This window comes from Hyperolius riggenbachi, chromosome 10 (assembly GCF_040937935.1).
Source record: "Hyperolius riggenbachi isolate aHypRig1 chromosome 10, aHypRig1.pri, whole genome shotgun sequence".
Classification (NCBI taxonomy): domain Eukaryota; kingdom Metazoa; phylum Chordata; class Amphibia; order Anura; family Hyperoliidae; genus Hyperolius; species Hyperolius riggenbachi.
Window position 1 is genome coordinate 132266933 of NC_090655.1, and position 19507 is coordinate 132286439.

At 45.7% G+C, this 19507-nt stretch overlaps 2 protein-coding genes across 5 annotated transcripts in view; one reads left to right on the top strand and one right to left on the bottom strand.

Moving 5' to 3' along the window:
- Positions 1–19507, bottom strand: part of LOC137536102 (cGMP-dependent protein kinase 2-like) — an 843621-nt gene that overhangs the window by 658460 nt on the left and 165654 nt on the right. The window lies entirely within an intron of this gene.
- Positions 369–19507, top strand: part of LOC137536104 (collagen alpha-1(XIII) chain-like) — a 523068-nt gene continuing 503929 nt past the window's right edge. Inside the window, exon 1 of the mRNA XM_068258151.1 lies at positions 369–444. The gene's annotated coding sequence lies outside the window, so the exon portion shown is untranslated. The remainder of the gene's footprint in view (positions 445–19507) is intronic.

Consider the following 19507-nt stretch of genomic DNA (forward strand, 5'->3'; position numbering starts at 1 on the left):
GTTTATAAACAAACTTTTTAAAACTGTTTTTAACCACTTTTAATGCGGCGAGGAGCGGCGAAATTGTGACAGAGGGTAATAGGAGATGTCCCCTAACGCACTGGTATGTTTACTTTTGTGCGATTTTAACAATACAGATTCTCTTTAAACTGTGGGACCTTCTTGCTCCCTGTTGAGGCTGCTGCTGTGACTGGCTGCTAGGCAGCAGAGGTCCTGCCCCCTGCCTGCAGACACAGCCAGTCAGCGAGTAGAGCAGAGGCGCATCCAGCGCGTCATTTGAAATGGCAGAGAGGCTGTTGTCCCATTCCTGCCTGATGTCCACAGCTTTCCTGCAGTGTGTGGATTGCCAAATGTTCCCTCAGTCCCAGCCTCCTGCCACTTGCTTGAAGTAGGAAGGGACAGGGACACTGGCTGTGCAGACTTGAGCTCCGGACACTCTTCCTGGTAAGCTGACACTTCCTCTCCTCTCCATTTGTCTCCTTGGCTTCCATCAGGCCAGCCCTGTGCTCACACAGCTGCCCCCTCCCCGTATCTCTGTCTCTCTTCTATGTGTGTAACCCTTTCACTGCTGGTGCCCTGTTAGCCAATTTAGCTTGTTGCAGCAATGGAAGTTCGTTTTAAAGTAAACTTGAAATAAGTAAAAAAAAAAAAAGTTTCACTAACCTGGGGCTTCTGCCAGCCCCCTGCAGCCATGCTGAACAATCCTCCAGTCCAGTGCCGCAGCTCAGTTTCATAAACGCAACTCAACGGCCACTGCATCTGCGTGGCCCTGGCCGCACGCAACCTTGTTCCAGTTCGCCAAACTGGGAGCATCCTGCGCAGAAGCAATATTAGGTTTTCTCTACGTGAATGAGAATGCGTGCGACTAGGGCTGTGCAGGTGCAGTGGCTATTGATTTGCAAGTCGGCGGGAAGGAAATGTAGTCACTGCGGGGACTGGGGGATCGTTCCAGGACAGCGTGGGCACAAGGCGGCAGCAGGGGCCTGGCAGAAGCCCCAGGTAATTGAAACTCGTTTTTTTTGTTGTTTATTTTAGTCTTCCTTAAAGTGTACCAGAGACATTTTAAAATAAAAGTTTTATACATACCTGGTGCTTCCTCCAGCCCCCTCCGCACCAATCGTTCCCATGCCGCCATCCTCAGCCTTCTGTAGCTCTGCTACCGTAACTTCCTCCAGTAGTGGCCAGTCTGCGCAAAAGAAGTGCGCCGTCTACGTCTCTATCTGGCAGCTGCAGACTGGCCGCTACTAGAGGAAGTTACGGGATCTGGTGCCGGCGATAGAGAAGGCTGAGGACGGCGGTGTGGGAGCGATCCGAGCAGATGCGGCTGGAGGAAGCCCCATGTATGTATAAAACTTTTATTTTAAAACGTCTCTGGTTTCCTTTATGTAAGCTTAACCTTCTACTAGCCCGCTGTAGTACTTCTGGTCCCTCTCTGAAATCCATTCAGCAACTGTTCCCTCCGAAAGCTGCATGTGCCTCCTCCTGCATTTGCACAGTTTGTAAAAATTGCTACTGCGCATGTGCCAAATAATTCCAACTATCGGGGAGGCATGTGGCCACGCATGTGTAATAGCCAGTAGCTGACTTAGTCTGGCAGCTTTCAGAGAGGCACAACTGCTGAATGGATCAAACTGGAAGCATACATTTGAAATCGGCGCCGGTAGACTTGGGCACAGGATACAGCCGGCATATGGCTGATCCTGCTTCTGCACAAGTCCGGACCACGTTAATTACTATTCCCCCTCCAGGCCGCCACGGATAGTCGGGGAATGATATAATTCGACTGCCAGAGATTGCTGGAGGCTGAATTATTGTGTTTCAAAGCAACTTGGGCTCCGTAGCAGTTGGCTGATGGTGTAATGGTTAAGGGCTCTGCCTCTGACACAGGAGACCAGGGTTCGAATCTCGGCTCTGCCTGTTCAGTAAGCCAGCACTAATTCAGTAGGAGACCTTTGGCAAGTCTCCCTTACACTGCTACTGCCAATAGAGCGCGCCCTAGTGGCTGCTGCTCTGGCGCTTTGAGTCCGCAAGGAGAAAAGCGCAATATAAATGTTATTTGTCTTGTCTTGTTTTCTGACAGCGCCGACGGTACTCACTGAGCGCCACTATAGGACTGATTCCTATAATAGTCTATAGTGGCGCTGGCTGCGCCCAAATCTAGCAGCACTGAAAAGCACTGCTCTGGACTGGAATGTCAGCAAGGGGCCTGAAGGACTGCAGGGGGCTAGAAGAAGCCCCAGGTAAGTTACACTGGGCACCTTAGATTCACTTACGGTATCCTTTAAAGGGAAACTTAAACGAAGAAAAAAAGTTTAACTTACTTGGGGCTTCTACCAGCCCCCTGCAGCCGCCCTGTGCCTGCCCCATTACTGAACAATCATTTGGTCCCTAGCAGTGCCCCTCTTCCGGCCACTGCGCATGCGCAGCCCTGGCCACGCTCTCTTCCTTGGAAGTGTTCTGTGGATACGTGTAGAGATAGTTGCTGGATAGTGTACTGGTTAAGGATCCTGCCTTTGACATGGGAGACCAGGGTTTGAATCCTGGCTAGTAAGGAGTTCAAGGCAAGACTCCTTAACACTGCAGGATGGCCTCCTGAGCGCATCCCAGTGGCTGCAGCGCTTGAGCGCATTGAGTCTGACAGGAGAAAAGCGCTATACAAATGTTTCAATTAGTATTATTATTATACATTTCCAGTCCACGCACGATCAGGAGGTGCATGGACTGGGGCCGCACATCCAGAAGAAAAAAAAAATGCTGCAGGGGCCCGGAGGATCGGTATGTCCCGGTGCGGGCACAGAGTGGCTGCAGTGGGCTGCTAGAAGCACTAGATAAGTCAAACTTTTTTTTTTTTTTGTCTAGGATTTAGATTTACTTTAAAGTAAATCTAAAACCAATGCAACACAAGCATTTATACTTACCTGTGGCTTCCTTTAGCCCCCTGTAGTCCATGGGCTCCTTCGGTGTCTGTCTGGTACTGTCCATTCTCCCACTGTAAGCCTCAGTAGTTTCGGACTACAGGGGCTAAGCCGGATGTTGGCTACTGCACATGTGCGGCCATGTGCCTCCACAATTACGCTCCTGTACTGTGGAACATTCAGTGCATACGCAGTAGCAATTTTTACAAACTGCGCAAGTGCAGTGTTGAGGGATCCCTCTCCAGAGGACTTGGGTTGAGCTGCCTCTGTGCTCCATGGCCGCCCCCCCCTTAAGAGTAGTACTCACATGCCCCCGATCCAGCGGCGAATCTCTCTGCTCATGCTGGGAGTACCAATGGTGACTGGGGGGACACAGTAGTCACAGGGGTTGACACAGGAGCCACAGTGGAGAGCAAAGGTGATACAGGGGAAACAGGTGCTACAGCGGGACAAGAGGCACAGGGGAAACAGAGATGGCACAGGGGACAAAAAAGACACAGTCTGGGACATGAGGTGACACAAAAGGGGACAAAAGAGACGGGTAACCGAGGTGATACGGGACATGAGGTGACGGGGACAAAAGAGACGCAAGGGAACAGAGGTGAGGCGGGGAAAAAAGGAAAAGGGGGACAGGGGAGCAGAGGTAACACAGGGGGACAAAAGAGACACAGGGAACAGAGGTAACACAGGGTACAAAAAAGGCACAGGGGAAACAGGTGACACAGAGGGGGACAAAAGAGGCACAGAAATGACACTGTTCTGACTTAAGAACTGATTCAGGTTAAGAATGAACCTGTATTCCCTATCCTGTTTTGTTAATCGGTGACTACCTGTATTTCACTAGCTACTTTATTATGTATGTCTTGTTTGTACTGAGTATGACCTTTTTTACCATCAGAACTGCCCTAATTCTTCGTGCGTCGTGACATTCCTCAGACATTTTTGGTCCATATTGACATCATAGCATCATGCAGTTGGCCCCGCCCACATCATTTCATGGCCACGCCCCCAGGGCCTATGGGTTGTGTTTTCCCCCCAGGCCAAAAGTTCCCAGTCCTCCCCTGCTACTGTACATGGAATAGTGAGGCTGGTGCCCATGGAAGAGGGTGGCTGCTGTACATGAAAGAGCATGGCTACTGTACATGGAATAGTGAGGCTGGTGTCCATGGAAGAGGGTGGCTGCTGTACATGAAAGAGGATGGCTGCTGTACTTAGAAGAGGATGGCTGCTGTACATGGAAGAGGATGTCTGCTGCACATGGAAGAGGATGGTTGCTACATATGGAAGAGGATGGCTGCTGTACATGGAAGAGGATGTCTGCTGCACATGGAAGAGGATGGTTGCTACATATGGAAGAGGATGGCTGCTGTACATGGAAGAGGATGTCTGCTGCACATGGAAGAGGATGGTTGCTACATATGGAAGAGGATGGCTGCTGTACATGGAAGAGGATGGATGCTGTACATGGAAGAGGATGGATGCTGTACATGGAAGAGGATGGCTGCTGTACACGGAAGAGTAAGGCTGCTGTTCATAGAAGAGGATGGTTGCTGTACATGGAACAGGGTAGTTGCTGTACATGGAAGAAGATGGCTGCTGTACATGGAAGAAGATGGCTGCTGTACATGGAAAAGGATGGCTGCTCTACATGGAATAGGGAGGCTGCTACTCATGGAAGAGGGTAGTTGCTGTACATGGAAGAGGAAGGCTTATGCACAAGGAAGAGGAAGGCTGCTGTACATGGGAGATGGTAGTTGCTGTACATGGAAGAGGATGGTAGCTGTACATGGAAGGGGATGGCTGTTGTACATGGAATAGGGAGGCTGCTGTACATAGAAGAGGATGGCTGCTGTACATGGAAGAGGATGATTGCTGTACATGGAAGAGGGTAGTTGCTGTACTTGGAAGAGGATGGCTGCTGCACATGGAAGAGGGTGGCTGCTGTACATGGAAGAGGATGACTGCTGCACATGGAAGAGGATGACTGCTGCACATGGAAGAGGATGGCTGTTGTACATAGAAGAGGATGGCATCTGTACATGGAATAGGGAGGCTGATGTCCATGGATGAGGATGGCTGTTGTACATGGAAGAAGATAGCTGCTGTACATGGAAGAGGATGGATGCTGCACATGAAAGAGGATGGATGCTGCACATGAAAGAGGATGGCTGCGGTACATGGAAGAGGATGGCTGCTGTACATGGAAGAGGATGGCTGCTGTACATGAAAGAGGATGGCTGCTGTACATGGAAGAGGGTAGTTGCTGTACATGGAAGAGGATGGTTGCTGTACATAGAAGAGGGTAGTTGCTGTACATGGAAGAGGAAGGCTTGTGTACAGGGAAGAGGATGGCTGCTGTACATGGAAGAGGATGGCTGCTGTACATGGAAGAGGAAGGCTGCTGCACATGGAAGAGGAAGGCTTATGCACATTGGAGAGTATAACTTATACACACCGGAGAGGATGGCTGCTGTACAATGAAGAAGAAGGCAGCTGCATGTGAAAGAAGATAGCTTGAGAGTAACAAAATGCTTGATAACCACTCAGCATTTATTTAGATATCTTTATATGTGATGTCCTACAACTACACTCATATATATAGTCATAGTTTGCACAAGAGCTTTAAGCCACGGCATTTAGACATTAGGAAACCATCCATGTGAACTTGACCCAACCTCAGCAAAATGCTGTTATTATCTGAAAACTTAGATTCTTATCTGAATACTTAGATTCAATGAATCAAGTATTTATTATTTGCATCCGCTGTCATCAACCTGGAAGAAAAGTAATACGCACTATACATTGACAGTGTCAGAGTGTGTGCAGTACTAAATCCCGCAGAGACAGACAGAAAGAAACGATTTTACCGAAATTGTCCGTCTAAGGAAAGAATACGTTTAGTCAAAGAAGATAATCCCATATAATGTTGTTAATCCAGGACAAGGTGAAAGAAACCTTCATAAAATGAGAAGCAGATGGAATATCCATCTCCTCTGAAAGCAACACTATTTTTACTTTGTTTTAACTAAAAAGTATCAATAGCATACATTAAACTTAAATATTATTTTGGGACATAACGGAAGAATCATTCTCAGGTCAGTTCATCACTTCTAGAAGCTTAATAAAAAAAGTTACAGGTAAAATAACATTCATAGCAGCAAATATACATTAAAATGTCTACACTGACAAAGCCTAAAGCACTGAACACAGAACAAATAAAGTGAAATTCCTTTAGTTTATGTATGATGCAAGGCAATAAAGGGGAACTGTAGTGAGATGCTATCATATTGATTTCAAGAATTAGTCTAGCAATACAAGCATGCGGCTAGTATGGTCAGACATAGCCCATCCTGCAGCTAGCCTGTTAGCTGGCGTGTCTTCAGGACTAATTTTGCTGGTCATCTTCTGTATTCATTTTTGAAATATGCTCAGCTGCAGTGTACTCCTGTGATTTGTTCTCTTCTGCTTGATGGGGGTTTAATAAGTACCCGAAACAGCTATTGCAGCAGTTTCAGGTAAGGATTTACATTGAACTGTTTACCTAAACATTTAGATTTTTCCTGATTACGATACAAAATTACAATTCTGCGAAATTTGTGCTCATCACTAATGGTAATCCCCTCCTCCCGTTCTACTTTCCAGACTTTAGTCAAAAAATAATCTGATATTGATATTCATTTTGGGTTGTGGCTTAACCACTTCAGCCTTCAGTCGTTTTTCCACCTTATGCATCTGAGCAATTTTCACCTCCCATTCATTCGCCAATCACTAATCACCAATTATCACAATGAATTGATCTATATCTTATTTTTTCTGCCACCATTTAGGCTTTCTATGGGTAGTACATTTTGCTAAGAATTATTTTTTTCTAAATGCATTTTCACAGGAACATGAAGGAAAAAAAATGGAAAAAATGCATTATTTCTCAGTTTTCATCCATTATAGCTTTAAAATAATACATGCTACCATAATTAAAACTCACATATTTTATTTGCCCGCTTGTCCCGGTTATTACACCATTTAAATGATGTCCCTATCACAATGTATGGCGCCAATATTTTATTTGCAAATAAAGGTTCATTTTTTCAGTTTTGCGTCCATCACTATTTACAAGCTTATAATTAAAAAAAAAAAAAATTAGTAATATACCCTCTTGACATGCATACTAAAATAATTCAGACCCTTAGGTAACTATTTATGTTTTTTGGGGGGTTTTTTTAGTTAAAAAATTTATTTGGGTATTTTTTGGGTGTGGGAGGTAAACAGTTAATCTTAAATGTAATTTATTGTGTTTGTGTATGTACATGTAGTTTTACTATTTGGCCACAAGGTGGCCACAGTCATTTTTTTTAAATTCCATCCTGTAAGCGAGCACTCTTGCTTAGAGGAGGACAAGATTTTTTTTGTTTTGTTCAGAAAGACCGCGGCTTCTTATAGAAGCTGTCAATCCGACACAGCTGACAGATCAAATTACAGGTGTGATTAGTCACAAATGAGGGGGAATGTAACAGGCTAAATTTTCTATGTTTCCTTCTGTCCTGTGCAAAAGCTCAGATCCACCTTAATACAGAAATCTGAATGGAACATCATTTTGACAGGTCACACTTATTTTGCCTGCCAAACTGAGACACATTAGCACTCTCCTTATGCAGTAGCAGTAGTTTCAATATACAAATCTGATATCTATATGACATAGGGCTTGCCTTCCAATTCTCAAATATACTGCCTTACAGGAATTAGAATGGCTCATGTGTACTTTTAATCAGTGGTTTCCTTCAGCGGTATAGTCTATCCGGGCGCAGCTGGATACGTTCCCAGCACAGAAATCCTTTTTCAATGAGTCCCAAAAAGGCCTGTAGAGCAATTACTCATAAAATTACATTATTGTGACACTTTATGGAAAATACCTTTTTCAGGCTTTGTCTTCGCACAATGCGCTTTATTCACTCTAGCTGGGGATTGTTTGCAAGTACAGCTGTTTTTGATTACTAATCAAGTCAATCTGATTATAATAGGCTTATTTACAACAATGCACTGGCAGCTATGTGTTGGATAGAAAGCTGCAGTAAATGTGAATCACTAAAACATTATATTATTCCCAGAAACACTGCACTGTACTGTGCAAGGGTTGTAAGCACTTGTACAAAAAAATGCTATATAGTGAGAATGAGAGAAAAACATTGTGCAAATAATAGTGTTTACTTATCAATTAAAAACCTATAAAATGTATGAATAAAAACTGTAAATAATTATTTGGTGTGACTACTCTTTGCCTTTGCAATTCCCACAAACCTGCACACAGGTTTTTAAAGCGAAGCAGGTAAAAAAGGCGCATACGGTAAGTGGATAAAAAGGGCCCCGCATAAAGCACAATGTTAGTGGCTTTTGCAGTGCCCACAGCTTAATAAGTGCATGCAATATTTTTTAACAGCTATAGGAAGTCTCAATACGAAAATCATATAGTGGAAGTATCAATACGAAAATCAAAGGAAATTCATATAACACGGCGGACTAGCGACAGTTGCGTTGGAGTTGTGGCGACAGCTGTTGCCGGCGTTTGGCCAAGTCAATAGCCTGGTGACAGCTCTGACAAGCGACGGTTCCTGGCGCGCGCCTCATACACACGACCTGTCGCTGCAACACGTGCGTGCCACGTGGTTGCGGCGACAGTTGTAGCCCGTGTGTATGAGGCTTAAGTCTGCCTAAGGCACACAGTTTGCAAACGAGCTACCTAAATAACAAGGATGTACAAGAGCTCACATGAAAACTCCATGGCTGCAGATAACATGGTGGAAGAGGTAACATGCTCACATCCTGAAATATCCGGCATTGGACAGTAAAGACAGCACTCTACCTGGATAGAAGGCAAAATTCTCACTGTCCAGTCCACAACCAGACATATGGCAAAACTACAGAAGGTCTTCGTAAATAATTTATAAGAGCCTAACAGGTCATTTGGCAATTTTCACTGTTACACCATATGCTTGAGTGTGTTGCCAATCAACTTTGCCAGGAAATATACTTCATATATTCCCTGCCATAATTTTTGCACAAAATACAGAAATGACAAATTCAACTAACAGACCTGAAAAGGATTTTATTTACATTGTATTCCCGCTCTAGAGGTCAAAGGCTTAGCAAGGCTTCGAGAAAAGGTTACTCTGAGCCTAATCCATCTCTGTCAGTCCGTTGACCTTTTCCTAAAGTTGGTACACTAGATCAGCAGTTGTCACACAGTAGCTCTGAGCTAGGTCAGCCACATGTGACACCTCCTGGTAGGATGTTGCTGGAGGCCAGCGCCATAGTACTGCAGACCCTTTCAGATTTACCTGCATGAATAATGCTGACCCCTCAATTCAGTTTTCAGCACTTTGGCAAGGTAAACCAAACCTATTGAAAATGTTACCATTGACCCTTTGTACAATTCCTGATGAGCCTTTTTGCCATGACCTCTGACCTGGTGTCTCACATAATGCTTTTGCACGTCACTCATGATACACTCTTTGAGGAAGTGAAATTTACAAAAGTGCATCCTGCTGGGCAGTTCCACAGAGATGATGCAAGTCAGCAGTTCAGCAGCCCGAGGAGCCTGCATGATCATGTTACTTCACTTGACAGAATATATTAACGCACAACAAGGTTAGTTTGATGATAGTTGGAAGGGAAGGTTTTTTTTGTTAACTTTCTCCACAACTTTAGGGCAAAACAGACTGTAGATGGTTAGCGCTATATATTAACGTACAAATGTAAAAAGAAGCATTCATACATCTTCATTGTTAAAATATTATTATTATTATTATTATTGTATTTATAAAGCGCCAACATATTACGCAGCGCTGGACATTAATTTAGGTTACAGACAATATTTAGGGGTGACAAACAGCAATATGACAATACAGGAATACAATAAAACCAGATCACACAGCACAGTATGAGTACAAGGTAATGCTTAGTCAGTCACTGGAGGGGAGCATGGAGATTAGGCAAGTTAGGTTCACTCAGATGCATAGCATGGGTGCACAGTAATGGAGGTGCATGATCAGGTAGGACACAAAAGGAGGAGGACCCTGCCCAAAGGCTTACAATCTAGAGGGAGAGGTAGGGACACGAGAGGTAGGGGACCAGAGTTCAACTGTGGGTTTAAAGCGATTGTGAGGGGTGGTAGGCCAGAGTGAAAAGGTGAGTTTTAAGGGCCTTTTGAAGGTTTTGAAGGAGGGGGCTGCCCTAATGGGCGGAGGTAGGGTGTTCCATAGTGTTGGAGCGGCTCTTGAGAAGTCTTGGAGGCGTGCATGGGACTGGGTGATGCGGGGGACGCTCAGGCGAAGTTCATTGGAGGAGCGGAGTGAGCGGCTTGGTCTGTATCTCTGAGTAAGATCAGAAATGTAGGTTGGACAGGTTTTGTGGACGGATTTGTAGGTAAGACACAATATCTTGAATCTGATTCTGGACTGGATAGGAAGCCAGTGGAGGGATTCACGGAGGGGAGCCGCCCTGGTGGAGCGATGGGAGGAGTGCATAATTCTGGCGGCCGCATTCATGATGGACTGCAGTGGGGCTATTCGGGTCTTAGGGAGACCAGACAGAAGGGCATTGCAGTAGTCGAGGCGGGAAATTATGAGGGCATGGATGAGAAGTTTGGTGGTGGCAGGGGTCAGGAAAGGGCGAATCTTACAGATGTTACAAAGGTGGAAGTTGCAGGACTTTGTTAGGTTTTGGATGCGGGGAGTGAAGGAGAGTGCGGAGTCCAGGGTGACACCCAGACAGCGGGCTTGAGAGGTAGGGTGAATGGTAGTGTGGTTAACAGTGACCTGCACATCTGGGAGGTCCAGGGATGACCGGGGTGGTTATCAAATTTGCAGATGACACAACAATCATCGGTCTCATTGGCGGTAACGGAGAGCAAGACTACCGCAGTGAGATAGAGAGAATCTGCAACTGGTGCAAGAATAACAATCTTGTCCTCAATGCTGCAAAGTCTGTTGAGCTGACTGTTGATTTCAGGAGGAACCCCCCCACTCTCCCACCAGTCTACATAGGCGACACCGAAGTCTCCAGAGTACCATCAGTCCGGTTCCTTGGCACAACCCTATCCGCCGACCTAAGATGGGGGCCGAACACCACCATAATTCAGATGAAGGCACAACAAAGGCTATTTTTCCTGCGCCAACTTAAAAAATTTGGAATGCCTCGGGAGCTGCTGACCAGTTTCTACACCGCCACCACGGAGTCTATACTTTGCTCTTCAGTAATCGTCTGGTATGCCAGTGCAACGGCCAGCGACAGACATAGACTGCTAAGAGTCATTAGTGAGGCAGAGAGGATCATTGGATCGCCCCTTCCACCGCTAGATCTCCTCCACACGGCCAGGATGAGGAAGAGGGCCACCAGGATCTCCTGCGACCCCTCCCACCCCGGCAGCCGCTTCTTTGAGCCTCTCCCATCCGGCCGGCGCTTCCGAACCATCCAATCCAAGACCACCAGGCGCAGGAACTCTTTCTTTGCCCAGGCTGTTCTACTGCTCAACAACACTGACGCCTGACTATTCCCTCCTGCAATCAGCAGGCTTGCCCCAGGTGCTGCTCTCCTGCCTTAATGTCTGCATCCAACTCTCACTAGCACAATGATACATGACGTCGTTCCTGTTAAGGCTGCTTGGACTCCGTCAGGGTTATCCTACTAACGCAGCAGCATGTTAAATGGTAGCGATTGCATACGTAGAATGTAAAATGTACTGTTAATCCTTTTAGTTTAGTTTGTGTATTTGTACTTGTAGCTATATATGTAAGATAGACAACTGTTGACGTGTATTTTGCCTTTGCCATGTATACCACAAGCAATTCCGAGTACGGTACCCCCGCACTTGGCGAATAAATCCATCTTGTATCTTGTAAGATCATAAATTCCGTTTTGTCTAGATTTAACCTAGGAACCTAGCGGACATCCAGGAGGAGATGGCAGATAGGCAGGAGGAGACCTTGTCCATGGTAGTGGTGGATATGTCAGGGGTGTGGAGGTAGATTTGGGTGTCATCTGCATACAGATGATAGTTAAAACCCATGGAGGAAATAACCTTGCCAATGGAGGATGTGTATAGAGAGAACAGTAGGGGACCAAGGACTGAGCCTTGGGGGACTCCCACTGAGAGGTGGTTGGGGTGGACGAGGACTCATTGAAGGAGGTCGTGAAGGAGCGGTTGGAGAGGTAGGATGAAAGCCAGGTCAGGGCGAGATTGTGAATGCCCATGGATTGGAGGGACTGGAGGATTAGAGGATGATCTACTGCAGGGGTCCCCAACCTTTTTGAGCCCGGGGCCCCCTATACCGACCAAACTTTTCTCTGGGGCCCGGGGGAGGGGGGCGGGGATTTGGGGGTCGTGGTTAGTGGCGGCGGCAGTCCCCCTCCTGCCTTTTTTCCCCCGATTGTGAGTGTAGTATATACACTCGGCCCCTCAGAAAAACTGCCCAGGGACCACCAAGGGGGCCGCGGCCCCCAGGTTGGGGACCCCTGATCTACTGTATCAAAAGCTGCTGAAAGGTCAAGGAGGAGGAGAATTGAGTATTTACCTTCTGCTTTAGCTAAGGCAAGGTCATTGACCACTTTGGTAAGAGCCATTTCGGTTGAGTGGGCAGGCCGAAATCCAGATTGCAGTAGGTCTAGTAGTGAGTTGGCATTGAGGTACTGGGTCAGGCGTTTGTGAACCAGACGCTCAAGGAGTTTTGAGGCGAAGAGGAGGAGGGAGATCAGGCGGTAGTTGGAGGGTAGCGAGGGCTCGAGGGAGGGTTTCTTGAGCAGGGGCAGTACTGTGGCCTGCTTGAAGTCTGAGGGGAAGGTGCCTGTGGATAGGGAGAGGTTAAACAGGGTAGTGAGGGTAGTGAGGACTGGGGCCAGATCTGTGAAGTGAGGCTGAAGTAGATCGGAAGGGATAGGATCAAGGGGGGAGGTAGTGGTATGGGAAGTCTGCAGTAGGTGGTTGACTTCCTCAGTGGTAGTAGGAGTGAAGAAGGTGAGGGGAGGATAGGGTGGAGGATAGGGTGGAGGAGGAGTTGGTTGTGAGCGGGTGGGAGGTGAGGATTGAAGATTGGTTATTTCCTGATGGATGGAGACTATTTGGTTGGTGAAGTGGGTGGCTAAATCTGTGGCAGAGAGGGAGGAAACAGAAGGTGGTGTGTGGGGGGGGGGGGGTGTTAAGCAGGGAGTTGAAGGTGCCAAAAAGACGCCGGGGATTGGAAGCTTGTGCTCCGATGAGCTTGGTAAAGTATTCCTGCTTCGCATGAGCAAGAGCAGTGTGGAACTGCAGCAGGTTAGTCTTGTACTGTAAGAAATCCTGGTTTAGTCGAGTTTTCCTCCATTTTCGTTCAGTGTTTCCCCCTGGAGGTTGCGAGTATGGGTAGTGCGCCAGGGCTGAGGGTTAGGGGGTCGGTTGCGGCGGAATATTGGTGGAGCAGCTTTCTCTAGGGCTGATGAGAGAGTTTGGTGATACTGAGCTGCAGCAAGATTAGGACAGGTTAGGGTGGGGAGAGTGGAGGAGAGGCCATGGAGGGAGTCAGCAAGGACTCGAGGGTTGAGCTTGCCTAGGTGTCGCTGCCATCGACCAGGTGGGTGAGTGGGTAGTTTGCAGGTGCCTTCCGTGAGGAGGTTGAAGGTGAGAAGGTAATGGTCTGAGGGTGGAAATGGTGCAATGTCGAGGTCTGCAATGGTGGTGGATTTAGTGAATATAAGGTCGAGAGTGTGACGTGCAGTGTGAGTGGGGGCGTTGGTGTGTTGTACTAGGCCATGTGAGTTGGCTATGGTGAGTAGCTGGGTCACAACAGAGTTCTTGGGTTCATTGATGGGAATATTGAAATCCCCGAGGATGATGGTGGGGAGGTCAGAGGAGAGTATGTGTGGGAGCCAGGAGGCAAGGTTGTCGAGAAATTGTTGTGTGGAGCCTGGAGGGCGGTATAAGACTGAAACAATGGCTGGGAGGGGATTGTAGAGGCGGATAGTGTGGGCCTCAAATGATGTGAATTGTAGGGAGGAAGGTGGAGTGAGGACACGGAATGTGCAGGATGGGGAGAGGAGCAGACCCACCCCTCCCCCAGTCCTGTTGTCTGGTCTGGGGGTGTGACTGAGGTGAAGCCCCCCGTAGGAGAGGGTAGCCTCTGCGGCAGAGTCAGAGGGGGTGAGCCATGTCTCAGTGAGTGCGAGGATGGTGAGGGATTTGGAGAGGAAGAGGTCGTGGACCGCTGTAAGTTTATTGCGGGTGGATCTGGCATTCCAGAGGCCGCAGGGTAGGGGGAGCATATGTTTGTGAGTAGGATGGATGGAAATAAGGTTGGGGCGAGGATGGATGTTGAGGTTATTTGTGGACAGAGAGCTGTGAAGCGGGTCAGCAGGGGATGCTTGTCTGGCAGCAGGCTGTGGCCCAGGGTTAGGTGATATATCGCCAGCAGCAAGTAAGAGTAGGAGGGATTGTTGTGAAAACTAATGGCTGACTTAAAGTCAAAAATTAAACTTTGAATAGATTTGGCAGCCTAAGGCAAGTGGAAAGAAACAGTTTCTGCGTATGTAGTATTGTAGATAGCTTGGGAAGTCTTGTACCACCTGCATGGCTTGCATGTCATCATGGCCATTTTTTGGCATAAGCACCTTGGATATTTGCCTAGGCACCTCTTTCTTGAGAGGGCATCAAAGAGCCATGCTAAATGTACTTCTTTAACGGAACTACAGAAAATGCAGCCACTGGTTACATCATGGAATGGTGTGATCAAGCACAAGACAGCAAAAATCACATAAAAAAAAGTCCAGCCCTATTCACATATGCAGCTTAAAGGGAATCTGAAGTGAAAAATAAAAACTTATGAGATAATGGTTTATCTGTGTAGTACAGCTAAGAAATAGAATATTAGAAGCACAGATATGAGTCTCATATTGTTTCCAGTACAGGAAGAGTTAATAAACATATGTTATCTATGCAAAAGAGCTTCTCTGAGCTCTCCAACCAAGTTTGGTTGGCTACAGTGCTGTTTTCTGAAGCACTTATGTCAGCCTTTCTCTTACTGTTTCTTGTTTGTTTAAAGAGTACCAAAATTATAAATTATAGTTTGCTTCAAACCTAATAAGTTGCCAATATATATAAAATCACACATGATAAAGTGTGATTTTCTCACCCCTAGGGTCCGTATTCCACATATGGTCTTGAAATCTCTGTCCTCAGTGTGAAATTGGCCCTTGGTTCCCTCCCCCCCCCCCCCCCCCCCAAACCATAGGTGCATAACTCCACCACTCATGTCCATGTGATCTAATCTAGGCAGACAGACATACATCTGAAATAAGAATTATAGCAGACAGACATGATAAGATAGGCTGCAGCCTATCAGGGGCAGGCAGACAGGGGGGGAGGGAGGGGCAGGGGAGTTATCCAGGCTAAAGAGATGGACACAATGCTTTGGCAAGGCTTTAGCTTCTGGAGGAATAAGGTGCTACTTACAGATATAAATGTGAGTCTGTTCTATCCAATATGATGTACCAGATGTAAACTTTATATGTCCATCTAACTGTACACCGTGCCTAGACTACATATGTGTATTGCCATTCAGACCTTTTTTTGGCTGGAGGTGGTCTTTAAGGTTTTACTGCAGGAAAATTCAAAGGGTCATTAGCTTTGCCCAGTTCCACAGTTTAAAATACAGAGTGTAGTTTGTAAACTGCAAATAAAAATATAAGACTATTTTCTTTGCTACTAATGTTCTGTTAATTATCCATACTACACATACAATTCATTATATATCATAAGACACATAGTAGAACTTAGTAAATAATTTAGGCTACCCACTGTTTATGTTAATTATTCTGGTTTCAGCATCAGAAAAAAAATCCTATATCTACATATTGCTGTATTTTGGTATGTAATCCCATCTCCCAGTGATGCTTAGCCTAGGCTGTTTAGCTATGCAATATTCCCGCCCCCTCCCCCTGAGCATTCTGGGATATCAGGTATTATTTCTTCTGGCTTGAGGACAAAGAAAACAAACATTCTGCACCTGTGATAAATTTCAGAATGTACATCATGCTGAAGAAAGACTTTACAATAGACTAACAGTAAATTATTTAGAAATAGAAATCAATATTGCAAAAAATAAGCAATTTTATTAATTACATTATTTTCAGTACCATTCCTCTTTTAACGCCCATTAATTTTTATTATATAAGCTTGCTGGCTCCCACAAGAAGCAATTAACTTTTTCTCCTCAGTTTTCTCCTAGGTGATATTTTCAAACTTGTCAGTAAAATGCCTTTAACCACTTAAGGACTGCAGTCATAAAACCCCATAAGGACCAGAGCCTTTTTTTCCATTCAGACCACTGCAGCTTTAACGGTTTATTGCTGGGTCATACAACCTACCACCTAAATGAATTTTGGCTCCTTTTCTTGTCACTAATACAGCTTTCTTTTGGTGCTATTTGATTGCTGCTGCGACTTTTACTTTTTATTATATTCATCAAAACAGACATGAATTTTGTCAAAAAAATGACTTTTTTTTACTCTGTGCTGACATTTTTCAAATAAAGTAAAATTTCCTATACATTTGAGCGCGAAAGTTATTCTACTACATGTCTTTGATTAAAAAAAAAACATTCAGTGTATATTTATTGGTTTGGGTAAAAGTTATAGCGTTTACAAACTATGGTGCAAAAAGTGAATTTTCCCATTTTGAAGCATCTCCGACTTTTCTGAGCACCTGTCATGTTTCATGAGGTGCTAAAATTCCAGGATAGTATAAATACCCCCCAAATGACCCCATTTTGGAAAGAAGACATCCCAAAGTATTCACTGAAAGGCATGGTGAGTTCATAGAAGATTTTATTTTTTGTCACAAGTTAGCGGAAAATGGCACTTTGTGACAAAAAAAAGGGGGAAAAAAGTTTCCATTTCTTCTAACTTGCAACAAAAAAAAAATGAAAATCTGCCACGGACTCACTATGCTCCTCTCTGAATACCTTGAAGTGTCTACTTTCCAAAATGGGGTCATTTGTGGGGTGTGTTTACTGTCCTGGCATTTTGGGGGGTGCTAAATTGTAAGCACCCCTGTAAAGCCTAAAGGTGCTCATTAGACTTAGGGCCCCTTAGCCCAGTTAGACTGCAAAAAAGTGCCACACATGTGGTATTTCCGTACTCAGGAGAAGTAGTATAATGTGTTTTGGGGTGTATTTTTACACATACCCATGCTGGGTGGGAGAAATATCTCTGTAAATGACAATTGTTTGATTTTTTTTTTTACACACAATTGTCCATTTACAGAGATTTTTCTCCCACTCAGCATGGGTATGTGTAAAAATACACCCCAAAACACATTATACTATTTCTCCTGAGTACGGCGATACCACGTGTGACACTTTTTTGCAGCCTAGGTGCGCTAAGGGGCCTAACGTCCTATTCACAGGTCATTTTGAGGCAGTTGGATTCTAGACTACTCCTCACGGTTTAGGGCCCCTAAAATGCCAGGGCAGTATAGGAACCCCACAAGTGACCCCATTTTAGAAAGAAGACACACCACGGTATTCTGTTAGGAGTATGGTGAGTTCATAGAAGATTTTTTTTTTGTCACAAGTTAGCGGAAATTGACACTTTGTGAAAAAAAAACCCAATACAAATCAATTTCCGCTAACTTGTGACAAAAAATAAAATCTTCTATGAACCCGTCATACACCTAACAGAATACCTTGGGGTGTCTTCTTTCTAAAATGGGGTCACTTGTGGGGTTCCTATACTGCCCTGGCATTTTAGGGGCCCTAAACCGTGAGGAGTAGTCTTGAACCCAAATGTTGCAAAATGACCTGTGAAATTCTAAAGGTACTCATTGGACTTTGGGCCCTTTAGCGCAGTTAGGCTGCAAAAAAGTGCCACACATGTGGTACTGCCGTGCTCAGAAGAAGTAGTATAATGTGTTTTGTGGTGTATTTTTACATATACCCATGCTGGGTGGGAGAAATATCTCTGTAAATGACATATATTAGATTTTTTTTACACACAATTGTCCATTTACAGAGAGATTTCTCCTACCCAGCATGGATATGTGTAAAAATACACCCCAAAACACATTATACTACTTCTCCTAAGTACGGCGATATGACATGTGTGACACTTTTTTGCAGCCTAGGTGCGCTAAGGGGCCCAATGTCTTATTCACAGGTCATTTTGAGGCATTTGTTTTCTAGACTACTCCTCACAGTTTAGGGCCCCTAAAATGCCAGGGCAGTATAGGAACGCCACAAGTGACCCCATTTTAGAAAGAAGACACCCCAAGGTATTCCGTTAGGTGTATGGTGAGTTCATGGAAGATATTATTTTTTGTCACAAGTTAGTGAAAAATGAAACTTTGTGAAAAAACAATAAAAATCAATTTCCGCTAACTTTTGACAAAAAATAAAATCTTCTATGAACGCTTCATACACCTAACAGAATACCTTGGGGTGTCTTTTTTCTAAAAAAAGGGGGTCACTTGTGGAGTTCCTATACTGCCCTGGCATTTTACGGGCCCAAAACCGTGAGTAGTCTGGAAACCAAATGTCTCAAAATGACTGTTCAGGGGTATAAGCATCTGCAAATTTTGATGGCAGGTGGTCTATGAGGGGGCGAATTTTGTAAACAGGGTGGCCTCTTACATGACAGGTTGTATTGGCACTGATCTGATGGATAGGGGTGCTAGGGGGGTGACAGGAGGTGATTGATGGGTGTCTAAGGGGGTGGTTAGAGGGGAAAATAGTTGCAATCAATGCACTGGGGAGGTGATCGGAAGGGGGTCTGAGGGGGATCTGAGGGTTTGGCCGAGTGATCAGGAGCCCACACGGGGCAAATTAGGGCTTGATTTGATGCGTAGGTGTGTTAGGGGGTGGCAGTAGGTGATTGATGGGTGTCTCAAGGTGTGATTAGTGGGGGGAATAGATGCAAGCAATGCACTGGCGAGGTGATCAGGGCTGGGGTCTGAAGGCGTTCTGAGGGTGTGGGCAGGTGATTGGGTGCCCTAGGGGCAGATAGGGGTATAATCTGATGGGTAGCAGTGACAGGTGGTGACAGGGGGTGATTGATGTGTAATTAGTGGGTGTTTAGAGGAGATAACAGATGTAAACAGTGCACCTGGGAGGTGATCTAGCGTCGGGTCTGCAGGCGATCTAATGGTGTGGGTGGGTGATCAGATTGCCCGCAAGGGGCAGGTTAGGGGCTGATTGATGGGTGGCAGTGACAGGAGGTGATTGATGGGTGGCAGTGACAGGGGGTGATTGATAGGTGATTGACAGGTGATCAGTGGGTTATTACAGGGAAGAACAGATGTAAATAATGCACTGGCGAATTGATAAGGGGGGGTCTGAGGGCAATCTGAGCATGTGGGGCGGGTGATTGGGTGCCCGCAAGGGGCAGATTAGGGTCTATTCTGATGGGTAACAGTGACAGGTGGTGATAGGGGGTGATTGATGGGTAATTAGTGGGTGTTTACAGGAGAGAACAGATGTAAACACTGCACTTGGTAGGTGATCTGATGTCGGATCTGCGGGCGATCTATTGGTTTGGGTGGGTGATCAGATTGCCTGCAAGGGGCAGGTTAGGGGCTGATT